Below are 17,232 nucleotides of genomic sequence, written 5' to 3'. Positions count from 1 at the left end.
CGGCTCGCCGTGGTCGCGCCGCCTCTCGCCTCTTGGGTCGATGAACGATACAGCCGCCACCGCCGCTGCCACTGCCGTCGTCTTCTTCCCACCTGCTAGGAGCCGAGGTAAGTCGTCCCCAGGAGTCGTGGAGAGAACTCCGGCGGGCGACTGAACGCGGAGCGGCGGCATACGGTTTTTCCCCCTTCGGTTCCCCACCCCCCCCAGCCCCGATTTCCCTCTGGCGGCACGGGCTGGGCCCGGGCCCCTAGAGGCGCGGCGCGTAGGCGCGCGGGGGCCGCTTCCGGTCGGCGGACCGAGGGGCCGCCGGGGCTTCCGGACCGTCGCTGCCGACGGACGGACTGACGGACTGACGGAGAGGCGGACGGAGCGCTGGACGGAGGCGCTGAGGGCCGCGGCTGTGTTGAAGCTCGGGCTAGAGCTCAGGTGGGAGAGGCCGCGCTGGGCCGCCGCGGAGCTGCGGGGCCTTCCCAGCTCTTCTTTCGGCGTGGGACGTGAGTCCGTCGCCTCCTCTTTGTGGCGGGCGGGCGAGTGGGGGGGGGGCGGAGGTGTCGGTCTCGGCCGAGGGGTTGGGCCTGGGGAAGCGAAGCCTAGGTTCCCGGTGTGCTTGCGGACGGAGTCCTCCTCACCTTGACCATTGTTGTCAGCGCCCGGGGGAGCTCTGGACGAGGGACACTGCAGACCTGCCAGGCCAGCCCCCCTTTATCTTAACCGGGGAGGAAACCGAGGCCCAGAGACCGGGAAACGACTTGACCTCTCCCGTCTCCTTCACGGCCGCAGCCGTAGTAGTGATTTCTGCCCTCATTCTATCCTTCGTGTTTTGTTCTTCGCCATCATCCGGCCTGGCTCGGCAGGATGGAGGATCCCCTTGGAGACATAGCGATGTTGGGCAAAGGACCAAAGTAACGGCGGAGCTGTCAACCTTCTTCCCTCCCCTGTTACCTTTCCCCATGGTGGAAGTGATCTACAGCTTCGAGTCCCAGGCTAGGTTCTCTTGAGCCTTCCTAGGAAGATCTTATGGAAACAAGAGACTTCCACCCTATAATCTTTTAGGTATAGTGACTATAAACTGGAAAGTAAGCCTGGATGGAGAGTAAGAATCTTTCCTCTGGGACCCCGAACAAGGCCCTTAACCTTTCTGGGTTTTAAAATCAAGATTGGAAATAATTTTAAGATCCTTTCCAACCTAAATCTGTGACAAATCTAAAAAATAATCCCAAGAATCCCTATTTTAATAGTGCTTGGTAAGAGGAAGAACGAAAGGAAATAAACATTATTAGTATAACATACTTGATTTACATATTAAGAAACTTGAGACACATCAAGTGAGGTTCCTCTCCCCCCACCCCCAGTACATCATGTAAATATCAAACTTGGGTCTAGATCTAATGTGAAAATAAAACCAAAACCTTAAGACTGAATCATAGAATTTTAAAACTGGAAAAGGCCTTGGATGCCATGGAATTGTTTGAAAATTGTTAATTTAAAAAAAGAAAAATTGTTCATTTAACTAATAAGCCAGTTTTAAAAAAGGTACTTCAATGACTTCAGCAGTCTTTGACAAGTTGTTTTAATGGGTTGTTTTGACTGTATTTAGTAAGATCCTTTATTATGATCATTCCTATTTATACAGCATTTTTCTTTGCTTTTGTGGCTAACCTATTTGAAACATTTAAAATGAGACAATTACATACAGTTTTTATTTTTCAACTAGATGGCAGTAAAATAATGTTGAATAATATTGATTTTGCACATGTTTTCATGTTATAGCCAAATGTTAATAATGCTTATTTCCTGCTCTTATTTAGAATATTTTAATTCAGTTAACATTGGTTTAGAAAACTGTCATAATATTGCAGAGATATTCATTGTCATAGAAATTTTACTGTTTAAAATGTAATCTTAAAAGGAAAACAGAAAGATTTTATTTTTTGATTTGTTTTTTGTTTAAGTAAACTGAAATATTAAAGTAATCTCAACTCTTAATTTCTGAATTAAAGTTAAACCATCTACTGTTTAAATTGGAGACAGTGAGAATAATATCTTTTAAGGCATAACAATATGAAAGATGTATGGAAGAGATTGTGAGATACCACTAATTGCTTTGGAAATTAGTACCTTAGGAAAATTAGAATTTTCCTTAATCAAGTCAACAAATTCAAGATGGCATCTGACATACCTTCTAGCTCTGAAATTATTTGATTTTTTTTTTTTTTGAGACTTGAGAAAGAAAAGGACCCATTGAGAAGGAGAATGAAAAGGAAGTTGTTAATAAGAATAGGGAAAAGAAATTGGTTGTGTCTGTGGGCTAAGGAGGTGAGGAGAAAGACAAAAGATAACTCCACTGTCAGGTTGCTTATCAGTTTTCTGGGGAGCTGGTACCAAAAGGGATGACAGAATATTGAGGATTTTGCTTCCAGAAAGTACAGAGAACTGGGAGAATTTCAGTGACCTGCACAGGTCATGCACTGCTTGTTTTTGCTAGCACAGGCTGATCTCCTTAGGGGAAAGAACTCATCTCTGTTCTTAGACTATCAGAGAGAATGGGGTTTCCCTTAAAATAGTGGATTGAGATCTTCAGTGTTAAAATACAGAAGGAACAGGATTTGATGAGGCAGAAGAGAATTCTGACCTGGGTCAGGTTATTGGAAAGTAGAAGATTGTGACTGGAGAAATGGAAGCAAGACCCCTGAACACTTGGAACTAAAGTAACAGAGAGGATAGGAGTTAGAGTGGATAGATTTCTGAACCTGAAGTCAGAAAGGGCCTGACTTCAAATATGGTTTCAGATACTGACCGTGTGACTCTGGTCAAGTCACTTAACCTCTATTGAACTTATTTTCCTCATCAGTAAAATGGAAATAATAATAACTCATATCTCCCAGCATTATTGTGAAATAATAAGATAATTTTTATAAAGTATTTTGCAAATCTTAAATTGCTCTACAAATAAATGCTAGCTGAAGAGTATTATCCCAAAAAGGAAAAGGTAGCTTCTTGTCTTCTAATAATGTGGATAATGATATGAATCTACAGGTGTAGTACTGAGTGAGACCTAATCCAGTAAAAGGTCAGAGGAAGAAAAAAATAAGTAGTGATGGCTGGCAACTGACTCCTTGCTGAAAGGCAGAGGCAGCTCTTTGTTGATTGGATATTAATAATAAAGAGGATTGCTGTCTTTTTCTGGAACTTATATAGAGTGTGTAAAAGAACTTCCCATGACTTGTCAAACTGGATGACTTCTCTTTCATTTCTAGAGATTCATAAGATTCATAAAATTGATACTATCAGTAGGAATCTAGACAACTTTGAAAAAAAATTATGAAGTCTTGAGCAGGAGATTGGTCAGTTTAGGTACGTAGGTATTCTTTTCACCTCTGCTGCTCATTGAAAACAAGGGTTTCAGAAGAGAGAGGTAGATTTGGGAAGTGAATAGATGGCTAAGAGATGATGATTTGAACCATGCTTAAAATATGGGAATGATGGACTCCTAGGCAGGAATGGATTGCATGTAAAGCTCAGTTGATAAAAAATTTCTTTGTCTTAGGAACCTTCCAATCTAATTTGAAGGACTCTACTCTGAAAAGGAAGGGGAAAAGAGAAAATTTCTTGCATTTGTAAACCAAATTAGATGTCCTACAGAGTAGTTACAATGCAGGAATAAGAATAGCAGGTCTATATCTCCTGGGAGGCAAAAGTCTTAGAGAAACACTTGGTCAGATGTATGGCCTTAGATATTACATGAATTCACAGAGAATGGGTAACAGACTAGATGAACTAGAGATCTCAAAATAAGTCAGACTTGCTTTGTAAGAATCACTGAGACTTGGTGGGGTAGGACTTGTGACTGGTTCTGGAAGGGAATATTTTTATTCACAGATAAGGGAGATTGGAAAAGAAGGTTGAAGAGAAGTGAAATAGTATTGTTTTTAAGAATATAGTGTCATAGGGGCAGTTGGGTAGCTCAGTGGATTGAGAGCCAGGCCTAGAGACGGGAAGTCCTAGGTTCAAATCTGGCCTTAGACACTTCCTAGCTGTGTGACCCTGGGCAAATCACTTGACCCCCATTGCCTAGCCCTTACCACTCTTTTGCCTTAGAACCAATATATAGTCGTGATTCTAAGGTAGAAGGTAAGGGTTTAAAAAAAAACAAAGAATATAGTGTCATATAAAGAGATCCTGGAATCAAATGGGTTCCATTGGCTTGTAAACTATAAACAGAGCGGTACTGTTACTGAAGTAGAATAGAGGCTACCTACCCAAGGCATTGAGACACAGTATAGTAGTGATAGAAGACTTCAGTTATCTAAAGATGTGCTGTTGCTAGAAAGAGAGCAGCTAATACTTTCTTTGTTTACTTTAATGATAATTTCATTCTTTAAACAGCAGAAGCATTGCAAAGGGGAATTTCTGGATTTGATTTATACCAATAGGGAGAAACTAGTAGCTGAGGAGAAGTGAAGAAGCCATTCTTAGGGGCACTCAGGCATATCTGTCACATGTTTGGATTTTGGGAGAGCAAATTCCAAAGGGTTCAGTCAAAGAATGGCTACGGTCCTCTGGACTGAAATTATATAGTAAAAATCTGTCTATGAGGTGTAGGATACTTTCAGGAATGAAATTTTGAAGTCACAAAGAGAAACCATTGTGATTAAACAGAAAAAGGGGAATTACTTAAAGCTATTATTGTATATTTATAGAGAATTATCTCAATCCATAAAGCTTTCATTCATTTTAAACATTTTCCCTTCATATAGTTCAATTTATATTGGTTTTTATTTTGAAAATTTTGTTGATATAACTTGTTTTGACACCATTTATTTCTTAATATATCCCTCCTGTCAATGAACCCTCACTTTTAATAAAAATAGGTGAGTAAAACCAGTTGACTTGGTCCATCTTGACAGCCTGTGGAATATTCCACATCTCTAGTCTTCTACCTCATTATCAAGAGGAGGGATATGTGTTTTATTGTTTGTTCTCTAGGATTGAGATTGCTTATTATAATCAACTTGTTGGTCTTTTATTGTTTACATTTACATTATTTTAGTTATTTCTTTTTGTAAATTGTTCTTGATTACTTCCTTTGTATTGATTTGTATTATGTCTTCCCAGTGCTTTTCTGAATTCTTATGTTAAACTTCTTGTAGTATAATAGTATTCCATTGCATTAATATGCTACAGTTGACCAGCAGTTCTCTAATGCAGCATTGGTGAAGTGTTGGCACACATGCCCAACCGGCACTTGGGGAGCTGCTCTGTTTCCAGTGCCTGAGGACATTTTTTTGCATGTCCTGCCCCTCTGTCCAGTTGCCCAAAGCAAGCACTTCCTCTCTCTACTCTCTGGTAATGTGGAGGGTTCACAGACAGCTTGAATTTATCCTCTGGGTACCTTCACTAATGCTGCTCGAGTGGATGGGCACCTATACTGATTTCTGTTTTTTGCTACTATACAAAATACTGCTCTGAATATTATATTATATATGTAGCCTGTTTGCCTTTGGTTTCCTTGGGGGTAGAGTCTAGTAGTGCTATATCTGGGTTAAAGGTTATGAACAGTTTTTTGACTTAGTGCATAATTAAAAAATTTAATGGAGATTTTCAAAAGAAACTATGAAGCAAGGAAAGATAATGGAAAATGAATAAAACAGTATGTTGCACTGCCCTTTAGTCCTTCAGAAGGAGCTGAAGTTACCAAGAACAGAAAAAACCAAAGTTTTAAAATGTTCCATATAGCTGTATTGAAGGCAAGAAGATTAAAGGAGGATTGATGGGATCCATGGGGGAATGGAGTGATCATAAGATCATGAGATTAGAGTTCAAAAGGATGCTAAATGATGAGAGGAGGGAGAGGGAACTACTCCAACCTTTTGCTTCTGGATTCTTTTTCAGGTACTTGACCTGTTTTAATTAAGTGCCCACTTTCCTAGTAAGAAAAAGAGATACAAAGTCAAAAAATGAAACATTCTTTACACTCATGGAGCTTACATTCTATTGAGGGAAACAATATATATAATATATGTATATAACTAAATACAAAATATATACACTGTAAACAAAGTATTTTGGGGGAGAGGGATGTCACTAGCATCTGGAGAAGGGATCATCAGAAAAGACCCTGTGCAGGAGACAGAGGCACTTGAGCTGAGTTTTCAAAAGAGTCAGGAGTTCCTGAGGGGAAAATGAAGAGGGAGTGATAGGGGAAGGTGTGACACACAATTAGGAAAGAGGATATAGTGCTTGCAGAACAGCTGCCGGGCCATTAAAGCTGATGTTAGAGTGTGAGAAGAAGAGTAATGCTGAATAAGCCAGGAAGAGTAGTCTGGAGCTTTTGAAGGGCTTTAAATGCCAAATGAGAAAGTTTTTATGTTATTCTAGAAGGAAAATAAAGGAAGAGAATACATACTTATATAGTGTCTTCTGTGTACCAGGCATGATACTTTTTACAAATATCTCATTTAATCTTTTCAATAACCCTTGGGATGTAGATGATATTATTTTGAAGCAGCTAGGAAGCTTAGTAGATAGAGTGCTGGGCCTGGAGTAAGGAAGACCTGAATTCATTTCTGGCTTCAGATACTTCCTAGCTATGTGACTCATTGCCTGACAAAAGGATCCAGTGGATACACTGGAGAAGGAAATGGTAATCCACTCTAGTATCCTTGCCTAGAAAGCCCCATGGATAGCTATGGTGGTCACAAAGAGCTGGACACAGATAAATGATAAACCAGCAATAACAAATCCTTATTTTACAGTTGAGGAAACAGGTAGAAAGAAGTTAAGTGACTTGCCCAGAGTCCCACAGCTAGTAAGTGTCTTAAGGCCAGGCTTGAAATCAGATTTTCCTGACTTGAAGCCCAACACTACCTACTGTGTCACCAGCTACCTCTACCTACATAGGGAGATACTGAAGCTTTTTGAGCAGAAGAATGATATAGTGGGCCTACGTTTTAGGAATATTGATTGGAAAAGGGAGACTTGAGAGGTAGAGAGCCTAATTAGGACACTTTTGTAGTAGTCTGTGGAGGGGGTGATAAGGACCTGAACTCATCTGGCCTCTGACTAGAGAGAAGGGTCATTTGCAAGAGGCGCTTTGAAAGTCTCTGTCCAAAATTTTTGGGCCAGAAAGGACAGAATAAAAAGGACTAATGCAAAGTTGAAATCTTAGGCAAGTAGGGAGGTAGTAAGAAGGTACTTGACTGTTTTAATATGTTAAAGTCACCAGATGAGTCATGTGCCAGGGATATGAAGATAGCTACTCTCAGGCTTCTTTGAAGAGAATGGAAATAGATAGTAACAGCAATATTGTTCCAAGAGTAAATGTAAATAACTAAGCTATTTTGAGTTATGTAAATATCCAAATCAACTACAAAGGACCAATTAAGGAAGAGCTATTCACCTCCTGAGGAAAAATTGATATATAGAACTATGTAGTGTATAGTTTCCTATATATATTTGTATCAAATGTTGGTCTTCTCTAGTGTGGGTTTGGGAAGTAGGAAGGGAACAGCCTGGGGGAAAAATAGTTATAATTCAAAGAGTTAGAAAAAGAAAAGAAAGATAATGGAAAGGTGTTGTAAGACAGGAAAGAAGGGCAAATATCCCAATTTAAAAAAAAAAAAAAAAGAAAGGATAGGATGTATATGATGAATTGGTCAATGAATTTGACTTGATTCCAAGAAAAATTCTAAAACGTATTAAAGGGATACATATCAGTGAATATCTAAAAAAAGGAAGTGGTGACCACAAAGAATCAGGCCACCTCAAGAAAAGTTTGTGCAGGCCAGATTCACTTTATTTTCTTTTTTTGACAGGGTCACTTGATTAGTGGATAAGGAAGGCTAATGTGTGTATGTAGTTTACTGGGGTTTTGGCAAGATATTTACTTTGTCTCTTCATTATGCTTTTGTGGGTAGAATAAAAAGATGTGATGTACACAAGGTTTTAATTGAGCAGACTTGGAACTGGTTGAATGGGTGGACCAAAGAGTAGTTATTTATGATTTCATGTCTGTTTAGAAGATCTGTAGTGGAGTACCCCAGTAACTGTCTTGGTTTGTGCTGCTTAACATTTTTATCTGTCTTGGGTAAAGATATAGATAACATGGATATTCATTTTCAGGTCATAAATTTAGAACTAGAAGGAATCTTAGAGGTCATCTAGTCCAAAACTCATTATTTTGCAGCTCAGAAAATTGAGGTGCTCTGACAGATTAAGTAATTTGCCCAAGATCTCATAAGTAGAAAGTGTGAGATTTAAACCCATGCCTCTCTGACTCTCAGCTGTACCATACTGCCTTTTGGGGAATGACAGGGAAGCAAAGGTGTCTGGAATGTAGAATGTGTGAAGGAGAGAAAAGACTATAAATTTGGAAAGGCTTTTGTCTTTCCCCTTCTTTCTATATTTGTAAAAAGATACCTCTTATCTGCCTTTGTTGAAGTGATTTGTTACCAGTATCTGAGGTAATGAATTTGCAAATTTATTACTTTATGTGTAAAAAAATTAGTTTTATTTTTTCAAACTTTCCAGGATATGGAAACTTAGTAAAGAAATAACATTAAAGAAATATATATTCATACTATGCATTTCTTGATACTAAACAGTAAGAATCATGGAATGTTAGGCTTGGAAGAGATCTTAGATGTGATCTTGAACAACTTTCCTCTAAGTGCCTACTTTGGTTCTATTTGATTGCTTGAAATTCATGTACATTAATAGAGGCAAAGCTGTTAAAGAAGTCCATAAAACTCTTTATAATAGACCAATATTTCTTTATTTTGAAATTATTTCCTTATGTTCAAATAAACTATGCCTATTTGTGTGCCCATTATTAGAATTATACCTTGGCTTTTTAGATCAGATTTTGATATGATCCTGGCAACTGGTGGCACAGTTGATAAGAGTACAAGATCTGAGTCAAGAAGACCAGAGTTCAATTCCAGCCTCAGACACTTGATAGTTGTGTGAGCCCAGTCAAGGCATTTCACTTGTGTTTCTGTTTCCTCAGCTGTAAAATGTAAAACTGTAATAGCACTTTCTCAGAGGTTTGAAGATAAAGTGAGATATTTGTAATGTGCTGTGCAAACCTTAAAGTGCTTTATTCATCATCATTATTATCATTATTATTTTTATTCCAGTTCCTGGATTTCTACTTCCAACTTCAACCTATATTTTTTGATCCTTTGTAGTTAAAATAGTTTTCTAATTTTCATGTGTTAATCTTCAGAGTCCAATTAAACTGTAATGAATCAGCTAGGCAACAAATATCTATTAAATGCCTGCAATGTGCCAGGCACTCTGTTAGGTGCTGGGGATACAGTGACACAGTTCTTGCCCTCAAGGAGTTTATGTTCTTTCTCTGTCTCTCATTTTCTCTTTTATTCTCTTTAACATTAACTCTCATTCTCTCTGTCCATTTTCTCTCATTCTTCCTCATTCTCTCTCTCTCTCATCCACACTCTCTCTGTCTCATTCTCTCTCCCCTTTCCCCTCTCTCCCTCTTCACACATATACATACACACATGCATGTACACACACACCTTTAAGCATGTGTGTACACACATATGTAGATGTATTCAGCCTAGATACAAGGTAATTTAGGAGGGAGGATGCTAATATTTGAGGGTATTAGTAAAGGTGGTGTTTGGTGAGCTGAGTTTTTTTTTTTTTTTTTAACTCCAACCTTCTGTCTTATAATCAATGGTTGTGTATTGGTTCTGACCAAAGAGCAGTCTGGACTAGGCAATGGGAGTTAAGTGACTTGCCCAGGGTTACACAGCCAGGAAGTGTTTAAGGCATGATTCGAACCTAGGACCTCCTGTCTCTAGACCTGGCTCTCAGTCTATGAGCTACTAGCTGCCTCTGTGAGTTGAGTCTTGAAAGAAAGTAGGGATTGCAAGAGGAGAGGAGAATTCAAGGCATGAGAGTTGGCCAGAGCAAAGGCACAGAGACCCATATAGGGATCTTTCCTTCTCAGTTTCTCTTCTTCTACTTTTTTCAGCTTAATTACATGTGTTGTCTTTTCCCATTATATTGTGAGTTCTGTTATGGAGATTCTCTTTTTCCTTGCTTCATGTTCCCTATCCTAAGCATTATGCCAAGCACATAATAGGTGCTTAATAAATGTTTATTGATTGTTTGATTGATTGATTATTGACTTTACTGGAATATGTGAAGGAGATTAATATTGGGAAGGTAGATTGGGGTTAGAGCATTAAATGTGAAAGAGAAATTCATTTTGACCTTTAGAAGTAATAGGAAGTAATTGTAGTTTATTGAGCAGGGGACTGAAATAGTCATATCTATGCTTTAGAAAAATCACTGTGACGCATGTATGGAGGCTGGGTTGGAGTGGGCTGAGATTTGAGGCAGTGAGACAAAGGACCTCTCATACTATTTTAAATGTGGGGCAGAGATGTCCTTCTATATAAAATTTAATGAGCACTTAAAAACTTAGAGGTTTATTTGTTTAGTTCATATTGTCATTTTTTTTGGATTTGTAACTAGAAATGTTTTTTATTACTTCTGAATTTAGAGTGTATGTTGCTTAGAAAATGGAATAGAAACATCTGAATTAACATATAATTAATGGTCTTTTTTCTCAAGTATAATCTCTTGCCTATGTAAATTGTATAGATAATACAATTGGATATTTAAAATCAGTATTAATTATTAAATTTAAGTTCCACTGGTATTTTCATTTTTAGAACACCTTATAGAAAACAGTAGTTTTTTGTATTTAAATTTCTTAAATATTTACATAAATAAAAATTTTAGAGTACATATATAAATAAATAAAATATATCATATAAATAAATACATATTTAAAGAAAAGGTATCACAAAAATAGTGTTTTTTTTTTTCAACACATGTGGACCAAAAATAAATTGTAGCTTTAAACATGAATAACTGTAATGCCCTTTTTTTTTCTTTTCCTGTCATTTTATCTGCTTAGGGCTAGAGGTAGGGAAATACAAGATTAGTATCTGACACTTTAGAGCTGAAAGATATCTTATAGGTCAGCCAACTCAATACTTCCATTTTATAGGTAGAGAAAATGAGGCCAAAGAAAGTCAGTCTTTGCTCAAAGTCAAGGTCTTTGTTCAAGATTAAAGGCCAGTTTTTCTCTCCCTTATGGCCCTCTGTTTTTGTCAAACTTTTTAAGTCAGTTATGTCAAACTCAAATATAAAGGGGCCACTAAATTGTAATTAAGAATTTCTGTGTGCCACATATTAACATAGAAAACCTATGTTCTGTATAACTGTATTATGCTATATTTTATTTATTTCATTAAGTATTTCCCAGTTACATTTTAAGCCAATTGGAGTACACTTAGCCTATCCCACATGTTTTGTTCTACATTATTTCTTCCCTTCTCCCTTTCATCCATTTTCCCTCTTTATTGAGAAAATTGAGACCCCCACCCTCAGCCCCCTTTGAGTCCCTTTTCAAGAGCTCAAAACTCCTTTACATTATCCTCTCTTCTTTCCTTCTTTTCCCTAGTCTCTGAGGTTGTGGCAATTCTTTTTCCTTGTCATGGCCAGCCTCTTCACTTGTGCCCTTGATCACATTAATTGGCATTCCCTCAGGGAGTTTGGCATTTCTGTCATCTCTCTTCTTTTCTCCTACCCCGTTTTCAACATCTCTATCTACTTTTAGGTCTTGATATTTATAAATAATGCCATACTTATCATTAGTCTTTAGTTTTTTAAAACTTACACTTGCCACTTCTCTTTTTAGAGAAAAAGTTTTCTTCACATAGTTTCCTCTTTTACTTCTTTATGTCACAGCTTTTTGACTACTTCACTATTTTCTCTTAATAATAATCTCTTAATTCCTAAATATAATGTCCTTTTCTAAAGGCTCATACTTCTTGACTTCTTTGCAGATTTTTATATGGTTGACTACCTCTTCCCCTTGGATATTCTCTTCTCCATTGGATTCTCTGACTTATTTTGATGGTTTTCTTGAACTGGAAAGACAATTGGATTTGGAGTCAAAGGATATGAGTTCAAATCCTTCTACTGTTTCTATATCTGACTTTGGGCAAGTTGCTTAACTTCTGAGTTCCTCTTTTTTTCTTGTATGGATAAAGGAGGAGATCTAATTAGATGGCCTCTGATATCCCTTCTATCTCTAAGCCAGTGATACTTTGTTGGATCATCATTAATTTCTTTCTCCTCCATTGTGGGAATTTGTCAAACTTAATCTTGAGTCTTCTTCTTTCATCCCTTCTCTCTCTCTGCCCCCTGCCCTCTGTCTCCTACTCTCTCCTTGATGATTTAATTAGTTTTTTGAGTTCAGTTATCTTTCTACAAATGACTATATGGATTGCTTAGTTTCCCTTCTGAGTGCTAGGTCAATATTGTTTGTTGGACATCTCCACTTTGAAGTCTCATAGACATTTGAACCTCAATTTGTTCAAAACAAAGTTCATTATCTTTATCCTGAAAGCTATCTTTTCTTCAAACTTTGGATGTCCAGATGGAAATAACCTCTATTATTCACTCATCTTCATTCCTCCATTTCCATTATCTTGCTAAGTGTTTTTCAGTTCTATTGCCCCAGCATCCCTTTGAACATCCTTATTTTCATTCACAAGGCTTCCACTCTAGATTAGACCATTATCACCTTTCATTTGTACTGTTATAACAGCTTCCTTATTGGTCTTCTGACTTCACTCTTTCTGTGCCAAAAGAATCTTTCCAAAACCTGATTCTGAACCAACTCTCCTACAATAGGGAGGTAGTGTGTAATACAATGGGAAGAGCACTGATTCTGGTATCAGAGAACTTGGGTTGAAATTTCATTTCTGATAGGTTAGTTGCTTAATCTTTTTGGGCCCCAGTTTCCTCCTGGGTAAAATGAAGGGGCTGGACTATGTAGATTCTAAGATCCCTTCCAGCTTGAGATAATGCTATGATAAAATACAAGACTCTCTGTTTGCTTTTTTTTGTTTTTTAAACCTTACCTTCTGTCTTAGAATCAATACTGTGTATTAGTTCTAAGGCAAAAGAGTGGTAAGGGCTAGGCAATGGGGGTCAAGTCACTTGCCTAGGGTCACATAGCTAGGAGGTGTCTGGGACCAGATTTGAACCCAGGACCTCCCATTTCTGGGCCTGGCTCTCAATCCACTGAGCCACCCAGCTGCCCCCTTTGATTTGCTTTTTAAAGGGCTTCAAAGTCTGGTTCCAGTTTACCTTTTGACACAGCCATTTTTATTGATATCTTTTTTTTTCTCATCTCTAATTCTAAATATCTTTCTTCTCTCAATGTGTCATCCCTTATAACAAAGCACAAAAGAAAGGGGAAAAAAAGGCAGCTTGGCTAAACCTGGGCAGTCACCTGACAGTGAAACATCCTGAATCTATGATAACAGTGATTTAATTACTGTGTTTAAAGCAAAAGTTGGAAAGCTGGGGGATGTGGGCATAGGAGGGAGGTAAGGAATAGATGAATGAGATGTCAGGTTGAAACATGATCTGAGGTATGGGTTCAGCTAGATAGAGTGGGCTAACTTGATTAGTTTGCAATGATGATAGGGCCCCTGTATTTGTATTCAAAGAACTACAGTGGATGTCTGAAACCGTGGATTTAAGTAAGCACCTGCTGTTAACTGAGTGTAACTGAAACAGCAGATGGTAGGATAGGATGCAGTAGTACCACTGCTCTTGTGCTTTGGGGCCATAGTAAATAAGGGCTTTCTTAAACAAAGGCACTTTGATAATGCTATAACAAATGTTATCAAAGAGGACACTAGAGGTAGGCTGGAAGAAAGTTTCATTTGGGAGCGTGGGTATAGCAACAACAGGAGATGAGTCATGTATTGGACTGGCAGACTTCTTCATGTTACAGCCTATACTTGCTTGGTGGGTAGTTTGAAACTTATGAACTGTTTATTTTTTCATTTATTGAAATTTTTTCAGCTTTTTTCCCTGTGGTAACTGAATCAGTGGTTATAAAGGCACAACTGTAATCAGTTAACAAATATTTATTAAGAACTTACTATATGTCTGGCAAAATGAAGCACAGTGGTAGAGATAACTTGTGCATATATAAACATATAACATTTTTTCAAAATGAATAAAAGGTAGTTTTGGGAATTACTGTGCTAGCAGTTGAGAGGACCAAGAAAAAGGTTTCATGAAGAAGCTGGTGGTTTGTACTAAATCTTGAAGGAAATTAGAATTTCCTTCTAGAGGCATAGGTGAAGAGGGATACATTGTAGGCTTGGGAGATAGTCATTGCAAAACTATGGTGACTGGAGAGTGAGATAGCAAGGAGGCCAATATGACTGAATCAGAGTATGGGGAGGGGAGTAAAATGTAAGAAGGCTTGCAAAGACTAGGACAAAGCCATGTTGTGAAGCATTTTAAATGTCAAACTGAGGAAGTTAGATTTGATCAGACTTGATCAGATATATGTGGTCAGATCTACACTTCAGGAAGATCAGTTTTGACAGCTGAGTGAAGGATAGGTGGACTTTTGAGGGGAAAGGCTACAAGCAGGGAGATGAGAGAGAAGAATATTAATCTAGGTGAGAGGTGATAAGGGCCTGCACCAGGGTAGTTTCCCTGAGAGTGAGGAGAGGCTGTATTTGAGAGATATTGAAGTGATATAAAGACAAGATTTGGTAAAAGTGAGAGTGAGGAATCAAGGATGAGACTGGAGTTGTGAACCTAGGGGCTCTCATTTAATTACCATTCAAGATGACTTTCTCTAGCTATCTTTCATCATGGAACTTGATGAAAGTTGTTTGAAGGCAAGGACTTAAAAAAAAAAAGTCTGTATCGTTGGTGCCTAGTAAAGTGCCTTGCACATAGGTGTTTAATAAATACTTGTTGAATGAAGAATAGTAAAGTGGATACCAAAACCTAGGTTTTCTGGCTCTTGGTTCTTCTGTGCTATATACCATTAGCTTGAATTAATTGGGATTGAGAAGACTGGCTGGATTGGGAGAAACTGAGGTGTTCAGTACCTTAGTTGAGGACTGTAGGAGAAATTTGGCCATGTTTTTCTGTCAGTTCTTGCCTCTATTCTCCTCCCTTTCAAATAACTAGTGCCCTCAGGCCGGCACTTCATCATAGGATGATAGGACCCTAGATTTATTGCTGGAATTTAGAGGTTTTTTCCTAGTCCAGTGATCTCTACATCTTTATTATGCCCCTTATTTTAAAAAATTGAGCATGCATCCCTTCCTGTATGTTATTTACATATGAATTATGCACACATGCTGATAAATTATAAGTAATAAAACATAGAAATTGTTAAAAGTTGTGATAAAGATGAAATGATATTTTATCTTAGAGTCAATAGTTACTGGAATTTATTGAGTAGAGAAGTGACATGGTCAGACCTATTTTGACACATTTTGGCAGCTTTGTGGAAGATTGATTGGAGAGGGGAGACATGAAGCAGAGGGACTCCTTGAATTAAGGTAATGGTCTTTTTAAAAAAACTCTTACCTTCCATCTTAGAATCAATATTGTGTATTGGTTCCAGGATAGAAGAGTGTTAATTGGTAAGGGCTAGGCAATGGGGGTTAAGTGACTTGTCCAGGGTCACACATCTGGAAAGTGTCTGAGGCCAGATTTGAACCTGGATCTCCCATCTCTAGACCTGACTCTCAATCCACTGAGCAACCTCGCTACCTCTGGTAATAAATGGTCTTTTAGGAAAAGAAGAGATGGGTGGAAGAGATATTGTAGAGGTAGAAATGATGAGATTTGAAAACTGATTGGATATCTGGGGTGAGAGAAAGTGTGTCAAGGATAACTGCAAGGTTGCAAAACTAAAGAAGATGATAGTGCCTTTAATAGAGATAGGGAGTTTGAAAGAGAAGTGAGTTTTGAGAAAAAAAGAAATGAGTTATATTTTAGGTATGTTAAGTTTGAAATATCTATAGGACATGAAGTTTGAAATATCCAGTAGTCAGTTGGTGATGGAGGACTGGAGTTAAAAAGAGAGATTTGATCTATACGTATAGATCTGAGAACTAGTTGTATAGAGATGGTAACTAAACACTTGAGAGCTGATGAACTCACTGAATGAGAGAGTATAGAGGGAATAGAGAAGACCATTAGGGTGTAACAGCTGTTAAGAAGTATGTCAGTGATGGTGCAAAGGAGACTGAGATAGAGGGGTTAAACCAAGAGAAGACCCAAAAGAAGCAATGGCATGACACTTCCAAGAGGGAGAGAGTATCTAGAGGGAGAGGGTGAATAGGAGGCTCAGGTGATATAGAGAGGTCAAGAAGGGACAAAGATTAGGAAAAGGCCATTAGACTTTGTAGTTAAGAGATATTGCCAAATGAAGAGCATTTTTCAGTTGAAAGATTGATTATTCAAGGATAACAAGGAAGTCAAGAACCTGGAAGGCTAGAAGAATAATGGTACTCTGTATAGAACGGGGGTAGATTTGAGGGAAAAGATAATTGTGATTCATCCATATCTATTTATCCTGTGCTACTCTTTTCTAATGAAAAATTAGATATATATGGAAGTTTTCTCATTGACTCATTATATTCCAAGTATAGGGCTAGGACTTAGGGGTATTTGAGTAATCACAAGATGATGGGGAATAGGCAGGGTCTTGAGAAACTGGTTTAGACTAGATGATAACAGGGCCCTCCTCACTGTTTCCTGAAGCTAGAGAAGGATAGTTTGGGAAGGGTTTAGGGGAGTTTGGAAAGGTATAAAGACTACCAGTGAGGGGGCAGCTGGGTAGCTCAGTGGATTGAGAGCCAGGCCTAGAGACAGGAGGTCCTAGGTTCAAATCCGGCCTCAGACACTTCCCAGCTGTGTGACCCTGGGCAAGTCACTTGACCCCCATTGCCTACCCTTACCAATCTTCCACCTATAAGTCAATACACAGAAGTTAAGGGTTTAAAATTAAAAAAAAAAAAAAAAAAAAGACTACCAGTGAGGGAAAAGGAATTGACTAGGGCAGTGATGGTGAGCCTTTTAGAGATGGAGTACTATCTCCCTGCCCCTGCTGCCCGATGGCATGCCATGCCCCTTACCCCCATTGAGTGTCAGGTGCGCCCTGCCCCAACCCTTACCCCACACTAGGGAGGGAGGAAGTGCTCCCATTGGGCTGCTGAGCAGAGAGATGGACAAAGTGAAGAATGTCCTTAGTGAGTGTAGAAAGAGGGAGGGGAATGGCCCAAGTCTTCTGCTCCCTTCTAGCTCTGCTGCCTGTGAGCCACCCACCTTTCCCTTTGTGTATTCCTG

At 38.6% G+C, this 17,232-nt stretch overlaps 1 protein-coding gene across 1 annotated transcript in view; it reads left to right on the top strand.

Moving 5' to 3' along the window:
* The first annotated feature begins 347 nt into the window (after window positions 1-347).
* Window positions 348-17,232, top strand: part of EP400 (E1A binding protein p400) — a 129,382-nt gene continuing 112,497 nt past the window's right edge. The window contains exon 1 of the mRNA XM_044685391.1: window positions 348-494. The gene's annotated coding sequence lies outside the window, so the exon portion shown is untranslated. The remainder of the gene's footprint in view (window positions 495-17,232) is intronic.

This window comes from Gracilinanus agilis, chromosome 1, assembly GCF_016433145.1.
Source record: "Gracilinanus agilis isolate LMUSP501 chromosome 1, AgileGrace, whole genome shotgun sequence".
Taxonomy (NCBI): Eukaryota; Metazoa; Chordata; class Mammalia; order Didelphimorphia; family Didelphidae; genus Gracilinanus; species Gracilinanus agilis.
Note: the sequence above shows the minus strand (reverse complement) of the source record. Positions and strands in the feature narration are given on the sequence as shown.